A 12853-nucleotide genomic window follows, 5' to 3' on the forward strand; every position below is an offset into this window, starting at 1 on the left:
GTGGTAGCATACGCCTGTGGCTTATCATGGGGTGAGCTCTGCCATTATCTTTCCAAACTACCTTTCGAGTTGAATAACGAAGAATAAAAGTTGCCATGAACAATCATTTATCATTTAATTACTATCCATTGGTATCTCATGCCTTATTTTTATGAATATTTCCTTTTGTAGTATAGTAATGGGATATAAATTTTTTCAAACCGTCTCCCTAACTCATTTTCCTACAATGCTAGTGGGGAAGTTAAGCTCAAGGCCTGCAATTTGTTTAACGTAACCGTTAAATATGTCTTCAATTCGCTTTTCATGTGCGATGTTCCCTGTCATGTATTCATGAGCATCTCTGGTCTGGTCTTGAAATTCGCGTTCGCTTTGCTCTGCCAATGAGTGTGAGTAAGCGTCCGGGCCGAGGATTGAAATGACATTGGGTTTACATCACTCTAACACCGAGGTAGTCATTTTATATAGGTATATATTTTTGAACGCAATCTCTTCTGACGAGGTGTGCATATAGCATCCCATCCCTGGCCACTCGTATAATCCCAATTATTAAGTCATCCAGATGCACCTGCGATGAATATGAGTGGCTAAGAGGAGACAGAATCGCTCTTGGTCATCTTGTCGCCGCCGCCAGCCAAATTGGGACTGTCGCCGCATTCCATTAATTATTGAATTGCCACGGTGATATTTGGAAGCTTGCTTTCTTTTGCTTGGTTTTTTGTAGTTATTTCTCCGTACGATGGATGGTTTCAAATATTTTTCTTGAAGTCTTCAGAGTCTGAAAAAATTCTGAAAATGTTTCAGAATTTCAGAAATGTAATCGTTTTACTATCAGCATTGGAACGTTTACCTATATATTGATCGGGTTCATGAAAAGCATGAGTTTGCGTAACGATAGGTCCTCGTCTCTCACTCTACCAATTACTTTTTAGTACCGGGAAGCGATATTTAATGAATTTTAAACAAACCTACTAGAATGGGTGGAAATGAATTTAAGCTTTAGAGGCGAATTGATAATTTAAATTGATTTAAATATACAAGAATTCACTTTATCCTATATAACCGGTTGGAAGCCATTTTCTCTGTCAAAATAGGACGTGAGCTATTTTAATTTAATAAGCAGTATCCGTCAATGTCATGTTCAAAACATTTAATAAAATTATTTATGTTCTTTGTATCATGCGCCAATTCATTGTCTCTTGGAGATTTACGGCAAGGAAATATGTGGTCGATTTGCTAACTCCAGATGAACAGCAGGCAACTGGCCATAGTCACTGGCAAAGGAGCAATATGTATTGGCAGTTGCGAGTGTGCTGAATGAATTAAAGATCAAAGGTATACCAAGGCTAAATAAACATTACGAACTCATGAATAGCATAACAATACATATAAACATTACTTGTATTTATTTATTAGGAGAAAGTTAACTAATAAATGCATGATTGATATTTTATGCAGTGTATAATAAAAAACAACGATATCGTAAATCACAGAAAACTGTCGTACAATATATATAAAAATTGATGTAAAGGCATTTTTGCATTATGTATCATCAAATATTATTCTAAAATAAACCCGTGAGTTTTATTTGTACCTAAAATCTGTCCATTTCATGAAACATCTAATCATACTATTTCATCACATTTAAAAGGCTAGCAGATAGAAGAGTGGATTGGAGAGCTGCGTCAAACGAATATTAGGATTTTTGATCAACAATGTTGGTACTAATACCTCATATTATGATTATATAATTTACACTGCACGAATTCCATGAATTTAATAAGGCTCTAAAATCGGATAATTTCGCTGCGAAGCTACTCTTAAGAGGACTCCCTCATAGATCGTATTTTTTTTTCGTTATGAGTTAAAGTGTTTTATACTATTGCTACTGCCTTGAAATATTAGGAATTTACAAAGTTGATCATAGTCTACATTCGTCTGTATCTCAAATTTTTATATTTTATTTCGGTATTTTCTCAGATGCCAATATCCATATATGAGGCACAGAAAAATGTTTGCAAAGGTTTGCTCAATTTGCCTTAAAATTTAAAAAGCATAGCATGTGTTTTAAGCGAATTTGAATGCCACTAAAAACCAATATAAAATCGTTCCAGAGGACGTGAAGTGTTTTCTTGACGAAGACGTAGCACAGACTGGTGGCTAATTACCGGGAAGGAGAAAGTGAGTTTACTGGCGAGTTACACTTTGAGACAGAACAGCGTTGGAATAAGTGTGTCAAGGACGATGGCCGAGGTACACCCTTTTTCTTACTCGGTTTAGCCGTTGAAAATACTTTAACCTCAACAGCGATGTAATCAAGTGCATACCTTGCAAATTATACAGTGCGCGAGCGGCCATCCTCTGAGGCAGGCATGAAATATTTTCATATCTTTCATGGAGATTCGTTCGTGGATCTACTTCTTTATTTGCATAAAATTACTTCTCTTTCTTTCGACTAATTTTATGACTTGAGGATTTTCTCGTTTCGATCATCGTATAGGTTTATGTGGAACGATTTGAACATAGTTTATTACCACTTGTACAGTGTGAGGATCTTTTTGATTTGATCATTTTTGCAAGTTAATGTGAATTATTTAAGCGTAGTAATTTTCACTAAATTTTAATCTCTTTGACCAACTTGTCATTTTTCTCGCAGTCAGTTTCAAGATACTTTATGTACTCATTGGGACGCCATGGATTTGGGGCTGTGTGGTAGTCGAAAGCTGTTTCTGAAAGATTAATATTTCGTGGAATGAAGTTAAAATCATTACACGCCATGGAGTTCCACAAAGTTTTGCCTACCACCATTAATTTTAATTATAATGGAGGAAATTCTTGATCGAAATTATTATATCAGGTTATTCTCGGACAGCATAAATTATTTTAACTTTCAACACATAAATTGTTTCAACTGTGTCACTTAATGTTTCATAATGTTAGCCATGAGGAGGCTGAAATTAATGAGCGAAACGCTTGCAGTAGTAAAGAGAAAATAATTTGTGTTGGCCAACCCTATTTCATAATAATAATCTGATAAATTGTAATTTATAGCTGTAAGTACTTATAGACGCGGTACTACCTTTGATGGTGCTTATAGATGCCTAGAGGAGAGGGGATTTGCAGATTTTGCACTCGGCCTTCGACTCTCACACTCATGGAGAAAGCATCATTAACGTGATTTGGGGGAGCAACCACCCCAGTATCACAAGGAAATATGTCCTCAGATAGCGTCGCGCCGAGATTCCCAATGCTTATCAGCATTAGTTAAGCCTAGAAAGACAAGGAAGGGGGTTGGAATGAACGTAGGCCGCATGATTGGTCGCTTGCGAACAGTATTCATTTGATTTTCCTCATGCTGTGACCCCACTTGTGAAGGACATGAGGGAAAGGGATGAGGAAATCATGACTACAACCGGTTTGAGAACTGCTAATGTTGCTTTCATGCCAGTCATTTCACGGTGCATTTTCCTGTAGGATAAAACGTATCCAGGCGACTTCATTGCGAGGTATTAATTCATGGAAAGGTAGGAGGAAAAGGTGCTGCTTTCTCGGACGTTATACTTACGTGGTATGATAGAAATAAATGTATCAAGGGGGTAGTGCTCCTTCTACAGCTATCCTTTGGTAGATGAAGGTTCGGATGCTTTTTCGGCGAATCATGGGCAGAAATGCTTCTCGGGATTTCAACGAGATGACAGGCTCCATGGTTGCCGAACGGATTTCTGTTCGTTGGTTGGTTATATCCTTTTCGAGTGAGTGAAATTTTACTCTAAATTACTAGTAAGTGTTCTCGGCAAATAGCTACGGGCGTTTTTTGGTTCTTGAGATTTAATTGCGTTATTTCTGTCCAATCTCTATGTTTTGGCTTGAAGAATTATATATGTGAATGGTTTTGGGGAAGGTGGATGAGTTAATGCACTTGCTAATGAATGGTTTGAGAAAGGGACAGGTGCGGCCGAAATTACTGATCAACAGCGGTATTTACCAAACGTCACGCTTCTGATTGGCCTTTGGCTTTTGACCAACTTTTTGTCTATTTCTGATTTCTGCCTCTCAGCTGCTCAATTCTACAAGACTAGTGAAGTAGCCCGGGCGTATTGGTGTCATCAGAGAATATTACGTTACTTTTTTATATTGGCTTTAACTTAGCATTTTTCATAAATACCTCAATAAGGGAATAAATTTGGAGTTATCTTTGGAAGGAATAATTTACGACTTATCACTTTCTTTATTTAGAACGAGGAGAGCTGGTCATTTACAGGAGCTCATTTGTGGTTGGTAGCACGCTCTTTATGACGATTTCTGCGCAGTTAAGATAAGCATAAATGAAATACAATAACTGTTTCTTTTCATGTCATATATAATGGATAGCCTTTGGAATAAAATATCATGCAACGTTAATAAGTTTAAGAGAATGACTTCTTAGAAGTTTCTAAGAAATTATATGACTATCTTGTTATGAAATATTTTTTCCCAACCTTCTTTTACTTATGTTCCTTCAAAATTCTTTACTTATCGTATTTTTGCAACCCAGTTATCCTATATATGGCTATCTAATATGGATTGAAGTTTTGGATATAATCGGTATTTTAGTCTCTCAATGCACCTGAGAATTTAGGTTTTATGTTACCTTTTCCCATTTATATTGGCTTTAAGTAAGGTAACTTCATCTTTCAATTGTTCAAATATTTTATAAATTCAGGCTTATCTTCAATGTACACGATACGTCTTTCAAAACATGAGATTTCTTCGAATGATAAATATCATTTTCTAATTTTCAGGACTAAAAAGCTAGTGTGATTTGAATAAAATTTGTTGACGAAAGAATTAAAGGCTTAATGTTTGCAATCAGACTCCTCGCAATGCAGGTTTCCATTTATCTAATATCATGTAACCGTTCTGCAAATTGAGTTGTGCACCGCGTCTACCAAAAGTATTTGCGTCTAAATGTATTTTTTGAAACCGATTCCTTGGAGCCTGCGGCGTATAAATGAAAAATCAAGCCTTAATACTTTTCCTCATTTCGTAGCAATATTTGTTCTCTTTTAGGTTTTTTACACGATTTCTAGCGACGATGATTTAGTCCATTATATATTCCTTAACGGGAATTTTTCGTTCATATTCCACGTTATTATTTTGGCCTATTTTTATATAATCCATTATCTTGTAAGACAATGGATAAACTTTCATTGTGACTATTCTTCACTTAGAAAATGATTCTACTCGAAGTTTGGTTGGGATTGGTGATGGTAGAGCTTGTCCGATCTGAGAATCTGAGACATCTGAACTGCATACATTCAGGGAATACGCTATATTTTACGGATTTTTTTTGGAATTTCCGATGGCTTCATATGACTTTGGAATCTAAAGACACTTCGATCAACAGCCAAGCGCTCTACCCACTAACCTACCACGCCCCCTTGTGTTTATATTTGGCTCCGTCGAATTGAAGGGAAAGAGCAAGAGCTTAGCAACCGCAGTTGCAACGTTATTGAATCAGTCACATTACCGTTCGGTGACATTCTCGGCGACTGCCAGTCGTGATTGTTTTGTTTGTACCGAGTCGGACGACTCGGACATCGGAGTGGGAAAGTGGCACGTGATCACAGTGGTCATGCAGCGCGGGAGAGAGAGAGAGAGTGAGCGAGTGTGTCGTCAAAATGAATGAATTATAAATTTGTCACAATCCATCATCGACCGGTTCCTCACACCTCATTTATAACCATACATAACTTACAACCTCTAAACACTTGGCCTTGTCATGGTCACCGGCCTGAGAACGCATTAGTCATCAACATAAAAACAATGAAACAAAAAGGGTGACATAAAAGCTATTAATTTGTTTGTGGTGATCTCTAAAATTGTTATTATGGAAATAAAGCAACGTATGGCTCACACGCTCTTACACACAGCCAGTAAATGGTCATTTACTCAATGTAAACAGAAGTAAAGCAAGGGAAACATTTATGACTCAACTCCTGTTACTTTGCGCGTAGTGAAGTTTACGTGGGCATTGGACTAATAAAACTTTTTAACTGTCGATAAATGAAGACAAAACGAGCTGAGGGCATTATTTCAGTTTTAATTCGCCGCATTAGGAACGTATGAATAATCGGGTTCGATAAAACCATTTATAAGCGCGACTGATGGAGAATGACAGTACTCAATTGCTGATGGAGAATTGCGCGCATTGCATAGAAAATATGAAAAGTGAATGAGGACTTTCATTGACTTTTCCTCTCTGCCTTTCATTGTTCACAACCATGACTCCATAGCCTATCGTTCAGAGATTATATATTTAAGTTTATTTCATATGTATCCAAGGTGAAGAAGGACAAAAACTTCCAATCCCGTTGAAATCACCCGAAGTATTACCGTGTAAATATATCATTTTCCTAAACCACGGTGGATCTTCTGTAAATTCGGTGGTAAATTAAAAATTAGTGTTGAATGTTCTCTTACCTTTATCACGGCGAAATACTAGCCTAGTGTTCCCTTAGCTTGTAAAAATTATTAATCTTTCTGTGATATATGTACTCATCCACTGATCATCATTTGTAGCGTTGCTGATAATCATTCGCCTTCCCTGCATACAGTGGCGGATCTATGGGGGGGGATCTAAGGGGGTTATGGCTCCCCCTTGGATATCCAATTTACGCTAGATGGATTGGTAATTTTGTTTGGACCCCCACTACTACTGGGAGTTTACCCCCCACATATCCATCCCCTCCTTGTCCCAATCCTGCATCCGCCACTGTCTGCATATCTTATACTCAAATGTTTTGCGTTGAATGGGTATGCGCTATGCTGCTGTGAAAGGAAAATATTCTTTTGTTTTTACATCTCAATACTACCATGTAAAAATTAAAAAGTAGCTCGGGAGAAGCAAAATTAGAAAAACAAGGTCAGTTAAGATGGAAAAAATGCGTCGTCATGAATTCTCCCGTTGTTTTCGCTCAGGCGTGATATTTTTTCATTCTCCAGAAATCAGAAACGTAGTTAATTTTTCGTTTTTTCTTCCTCAAGTCTTGAAGTGAAAGCTGCCTTTTCTTAGTATGATGGCCAGAAAAACTTGTTCCGGCCGGATCGAGTTCATTGGCAATAACAAAACGAAATCATGCCTTGCGAATGTTCTTAGGATTACTATAAAACCTACATAAAATATCGCTCCATATTTTCCTTCCTACAAATAAAGTAATACATAATGACAATGATTTATACGAACAATGCAAAATTTATTTTGAATCGGTATTTGTATTTGCTTTTAAGCTACGCGTAGGGCATGGAGTTGGACATTGCCCGATTCAATTCGTCAAATGGTAAGTTTGAGAGAAATCTCTGGTTGCAATGTGCACGAAAAGCTCTTAAAATAATATGCTAGTGCCTCATTGGAATCGTAGATTTACATTACTCGTCACGTATTTTAAATTTGAATAATTGGGAGTCACTTTTCCAACTCACGATGCATCTGAATGAGCCAATGACTTCACCTGAGTCTGCGAGTTGTACTCAAGTGAAAAACCTGTTATACCAATGAAAAATCTTCTGAATGTGTAATTCCCCTTTCCGGAGGTCAGTAACCGTTTAATTGCTTATTTTAAAAGTAAAGCCATGAATTAAATTAATTATTACTCTTCTTAGTTAAAAAAATAACGTATGAATTTTCTCAATACAACATGACAATAAAAATAAAATACCTTTACCAGCTAATGATAAGTCTCACGGTATCGTGCCTGGCCGATTAATGGATAAACTTACATAATTGCAATTTTACTTCCTATATACTTCTTATATTTATATTCAATTTCTTTCCTTGTTTTGAGGCATAGAAAGTGCTATTGAATTGCTTTGAGGGTTGAAAGTAATTTTATGAACATGTTCATAATAAAATCCTATTTATGCATTTTTTAGAACAATTAATCATCGTTAAATAATGCCTCGGATTTTAAATTGAGCGAATTCATCGTATTTTATATTGCAACCACTAGTTACTATGTTTTGGTAAAATATTTGCCGGAACACTAAATTTGACAATTTTTTGTTTGTTTTTTTAATTTAAGAACACTTTCAGGCATTTAAGCATTCAATCAATAATTCGAGAATGTTTTCTTGTTTTCTCTTGTAGGATACTCACTTGGGCATAAAATTAAGCTATAGGGTACTCGAGTGGAAATAAATGGCTACTTTTGGTACACCCCTTGCGTAAACAAGCTTGCGGAGGATTGTCGATAAGTGAAATCCGAAGAATTTGGAATTCGGGTTAGGTAGTGCTTTACTGTTGTGCAAGCGTACGGAAAAAAGGATCCTCTTTGGGGAACGCGGTCACTGCCACCGCCCTCCTGCAAGGCACGCGCGTAGCACGCGATAAATGTCAAGGTTACACCCGCGAAAAAGGTCGCCAATCCCTTTTCGGCCGCCAGACCAATCGAAACGCGGCGCCGAGTCTCATGGGACAATCCTGACCGCGAGAATTTAAAGTGAGCGGGAAAAAATAGAAGATGCGGCGAAGGCGAAAACGTCGCCTTGGAGCACGTGCACGGCCGACGAAGCGAATTCAGCGATAAGGCCAGACAGCAGCGGCGTTCCCTTATAGAAATACGAAACTTTTTTGAGGGCACATTGCCTCGCAAGACAAAAAATTCCTATGGTTGTCATCATTCCTCATTGGGTATTGTAATTCCCCGAGGGTTTGATATTGTAACGTGTTACAATGCATCGTCGAATGCATTGGTTTTTGTTTTTTTATAGTCATTTTTAACGTTTGAGGAGATGTTATTTATAGTTATGGTTGTTACTGCTTGTTTTAATTTGATTTATAGTAGTTAATTGCTGGAGAAATAGCGAAGCCGTTGTTTTGCTCTAGCTCCGTTCCACGAATCGAAAGAAATAAATGGTTGAATGGTTGTACAGCAATATCGACCTTAAAATAATTGAAATAATATTGCTAATAACAATATTACTACGCTTAAAATACTGCATCCCAATCCCACATGACTCTCGACTAATGGCTAAAAGTTTTCGATTGCAAGCTTTTTCTCTATTTCCGAGACATTAACAAATATTTTTTTATAAAATCTTATCGCATTATATTCAAAATTTGTATTCTCTCTTCCAATATTCTCCCAAATGCTTAGCTTTGTCTGAATTTTTCGCAAAAAATCCACGGTAAAATTGGGTTAATCTCGATTAAACAATTGCAACTTAGGCGTAAGGTGACTTAGTAGAATACATTTTATTCAAGAGTCGACCGGTTTTCATTGCTGCCAAAATCCGTTAAGAACCTATGCGATTTATTCTTCTTAGATCATCATTTTAGGTCAAGTGTTCTTGCTCCTCAGAATGTTGAATCTCAATGCCGGAGGAAATGGATCCAAGAGAAGCTTGGAGACTTGAGAATGCTATTCAATTCTTATGCACGGAGAGACCCAGATTTTATTTTATTCATAAGTTGCTTTTCACCTCCAAATCCACCAAAAAATCTTCTCTCGTATTTGTATGCATAAGACCTCTCTGTGCTTCTGAGAGACCACCAATGCCAAAACGGAGATGCAAGCGTCAATATTCATTCGCGTTTGAGAAATATCAGGAGGCCGGCTACTGCCCAATGTCAAGGGCGAGTGAGGGGACCCATGCGGGCGCTGTCAATTGACGGGGAAGGTCAATTTTGAGAAATGGAAGTGCTGAAGGTATTTCATATTAAATTAAGTTGGGAATGGAAGATGAATGCATCCATACTATTCCTATGAAGTCTAGTTCTCCGGTTCGTCGCGTCAAGACTTCATGATACTGACAGCATTTCGGTTTCGTTTCAGCAGTCATTTTCAGTAATATTGTTTCTCCGGACATGAAGCAGTTTGCTTAAAAACTACCGAGGCATCGATTTCATCACGAAGCAATAAGAAATGATCCTTTGATGGTGGATTCTGCGGTTGGGTACAATTTAATTCCTCCACCTTTGCCGACTTTTTGATAAGCGACTTTCTTATCAGCACCATGTCTTCTGATTACGATATCTACCCAGGGCAAACACTGGAAAGGAATTGGACATTGAATGTGAACGAACTTTCCAATTCCATTGGAAATGTGATTTCCTCACATAATCAGGGTGTGCAAAGTTTTAATGAAACAACGGCAAATCTGGAGGAGTTTTCCCTGAGAGGTGGGTTTGACACTGATCTTAACTGTTCCGATCGGTTTTTACAACAAATGGTTGATTACGAGTGGTTGGAAACTCGGTCGGAGTTTGTTTTGGGCTAAAAATTATCGTTCCGACGAAGATACAAGCTCTTGGATTGATTGATTGAAACTCGGTCGGAGTTTGTTTTGGGTAAAAGATTTTCATTCCGACGAAGGCACAAGCCCCTGGATTGATTAGCTACATTGATAATATTCAAACATAACTACTTCCGATCTCGTTGTCAACCACTCTAAATCAATCACTCGTAATGAAAACGATCGTAATAATTCCTAACAGTGTCAAATCAGTGACGAGCACACACCTTCCCCTTGGTTTTAACCGGAAAAATCATTAGCAGCATCCTGACAACTCAACGCGGAAACCTCCGGAAAACTCGACTTCACTCGCACAACATTCAACTTCCAGTTTTAAACATCCATTCTCTTGACTCACTTAGAGGCGCGGTAAGTGTCCGAATCCTCGTGGTTTCGTCCCTCGCGGTCCGCGACAACGGGTGGTCAGCGGGGTCGGAACAGCCTGCCAACACGTCCGTCAGCACCCTTCCCGCTCTCCTCCTCCCTTCACAGCTGTTATCTCACGTCCTCCCCTTCCGTGCCAGTCCCGCCCACTCCCCCCCTCCTCCAACCGTCTCCTTCACCTCCTCTGCCCCTGTCTTCAGCACCGAAATCACAACCTTTAACTTCACCTCCCACCTCCTCCTCCTCTGCTCCCTCCTCACACCTCCGAGGGTTGTCCTCTTCGCGGAGCGGGTGCGAAGGCCAGAACCACCAGCGCCACCTTCCCCTCGTTATTGTGGAAGCCGCGGTGCTTGCAGCCGTCTCGCGGACGCCTAGATAAAACCGTCCCCCCAGGAACCACCGGGTTCCGAAGGCGCTGGTATGCGTCCTCCGGGTTTCAAGGGTCACGCGTCGCTGCAATGTCTCCGGAGAAGGCGGCACCACTGACTTGTGGGTGGTCTCCTTATCACTCCTCTAGCAGCTGGAACGATGACACCCTTCCTCTTCGCAGAGGAGTATCGGCCGCAGACCGTGAAGATGCGGACGTCGCACGTCTATTGTAGTTCCCTCCGACGCAAAACTCTTCGGCAGATCATCCGAGGGGAGAATGGTTTGGCTTGTTTGCGGGAGGGTGGAGAGAGAGGGGGCTAGAGCAAGATGGAGATAGGGGAACAGAATAGGAGAACACTGGGAGGTGGCGGTTGTCAACGTTCCCTCCCGCGAGACGGGTGGAGGTTTATTTATGAAGTATAAAGAGCGTAGGAGGGTTATATTTAAACGTTAACGTATGGACGTTTTCGTTCGGACGGCCTGGGAGAGTTTGGCGGGTGGACGAAAAAAATGGAGGATTATTTCGCGTGCTCGAGGAAGGATGGATCCGACCTGGGTATCACCGCGAATTCCGCGAAGTTTTTCCGGCACCTCGCAATGTGCAGCGGAGCGCGTCTTTTAAGAGGGAGAGATTGCTTGGGCGTGCGGTCGCGAAATAGATAGCGAAAATCCCTTTGGGCAGCGCGCAGTCTTTTCCGCGAGAGGAAGAGTAGAAATGTGGGCACTTCTTAGCCTTCCCGCGATCGACTACTGCCTCCGCGACAGTGGGGAACACACACGAGATCCCGCTCTCCTCCGCGGTTACAACTCTCCGCCTCCCCAATCCCTCCGCCTCCCCTCCCCCTTCCCAACCCACTCACTCCCTTCCTCGCCTGGCCTTCTTTCTATCTTTCCCTCTCTCCCTCAACCTCCTTTTCCTTTGGTTCTCTCTCTCTCTCTCTCTTTCGTACTCTTCCCTCGGGTGGCGAGCAATCCTCCCTTCAGGCCGCCACCACCCACTCGCGCACAAACACACACCACGGCCGAACCACGCGCGCCCCTCACCTTTCCTCAATCTTCTCCCCTCTATGATGATGGGGTAACTGGACAAAACACAAATATACACATACGTAAGAGAGACCACGGGATAAAGTGGGGTTGCGGGTTTTTCTATCGGAAGTCGAGAGATTTTGAGAGGGCGATGATGATTATGATAACTATAACAATAATTTAATTATTCACAATAATAAAAATAATAATTTTTTCCACTGATGCACATAATCAACCATCAGACGAATGCCTGTCGACGGAACATTCATAAACATTTTGAAATCAATAAATTTTGAAATAAAATTAATTATGGTTATACAGCAAGGCACCTCGGGCTCATCTACATCTGGCAAGTAAAAAAAATGCACCAAAAATTAATAAATATGTTTTTCACTTTTCTGTCATCATTTAATTTCTGAATTACTTGCTGGATAAGCACATAGAACTATGCCGTGGGTGATATAAATTACACCCAGGCGATAACAGAACCCACGACCCTCTGATTAGCAGTGATGGCTTAAACCCCACTGCCACCGTGACCAGAGAACGTAAAACTGGTGCCAAACTGAGCATTAGAATCCACTATCATTCTCATTCCAATCCCGTGAACCGACCCAGGGAGCACGTTCGCATAGTGATACGACGTCTGTGTAATTTCGCTTAAGCACTGCGATAAAATTTGGGGTATCCTGGTTAGCGTTTCGGCATGCCACAAATAGAAGACTAATGGCTAAAGGGGAAGCAAATCTTTATTGACAGGAATCTTAGAGTTTGATGGGGATTGAGTGATCGCCTTGGTAGA

The 12853-nt window shown here is 40.1% G+C and overlaps 1 protein-coding gene across 1 annotated transcript in view; it reads right to left on the reverse strand.

Moving 5' to 3' along the window:
- Positions 1 to 11796, reverse strand: part of LOC124157633 (excitatory amino acid transporter) — a 168450-nt gene extending 156654 nt beyond the window's left edge. Inside the window, exon 1 of the mRNA XM_046532533.1 lies at positions 10628 to 11796. The gene's annotated coding sequence lies outside the window, so the exon portion shown is untranslated. The remainder of the gene's footprint in view (positions 1 to 10627) is intronic.
- Positions 11797 to 12853: the final 1057 nt, after the last annotated feature.

Source organism: Ischnura elegans, chromosome 4, assembly GCF_921293095.1.
Source record: "Ischnura elegans chromosome 4, ioIscEleg1.1, whole genome shotgun sequence".
NCBI lineage: Eukaryota > Metazoa > Arthropoda > Insecta > Odonata > Coenagrionidae > Ischnura > Ischnura elegans.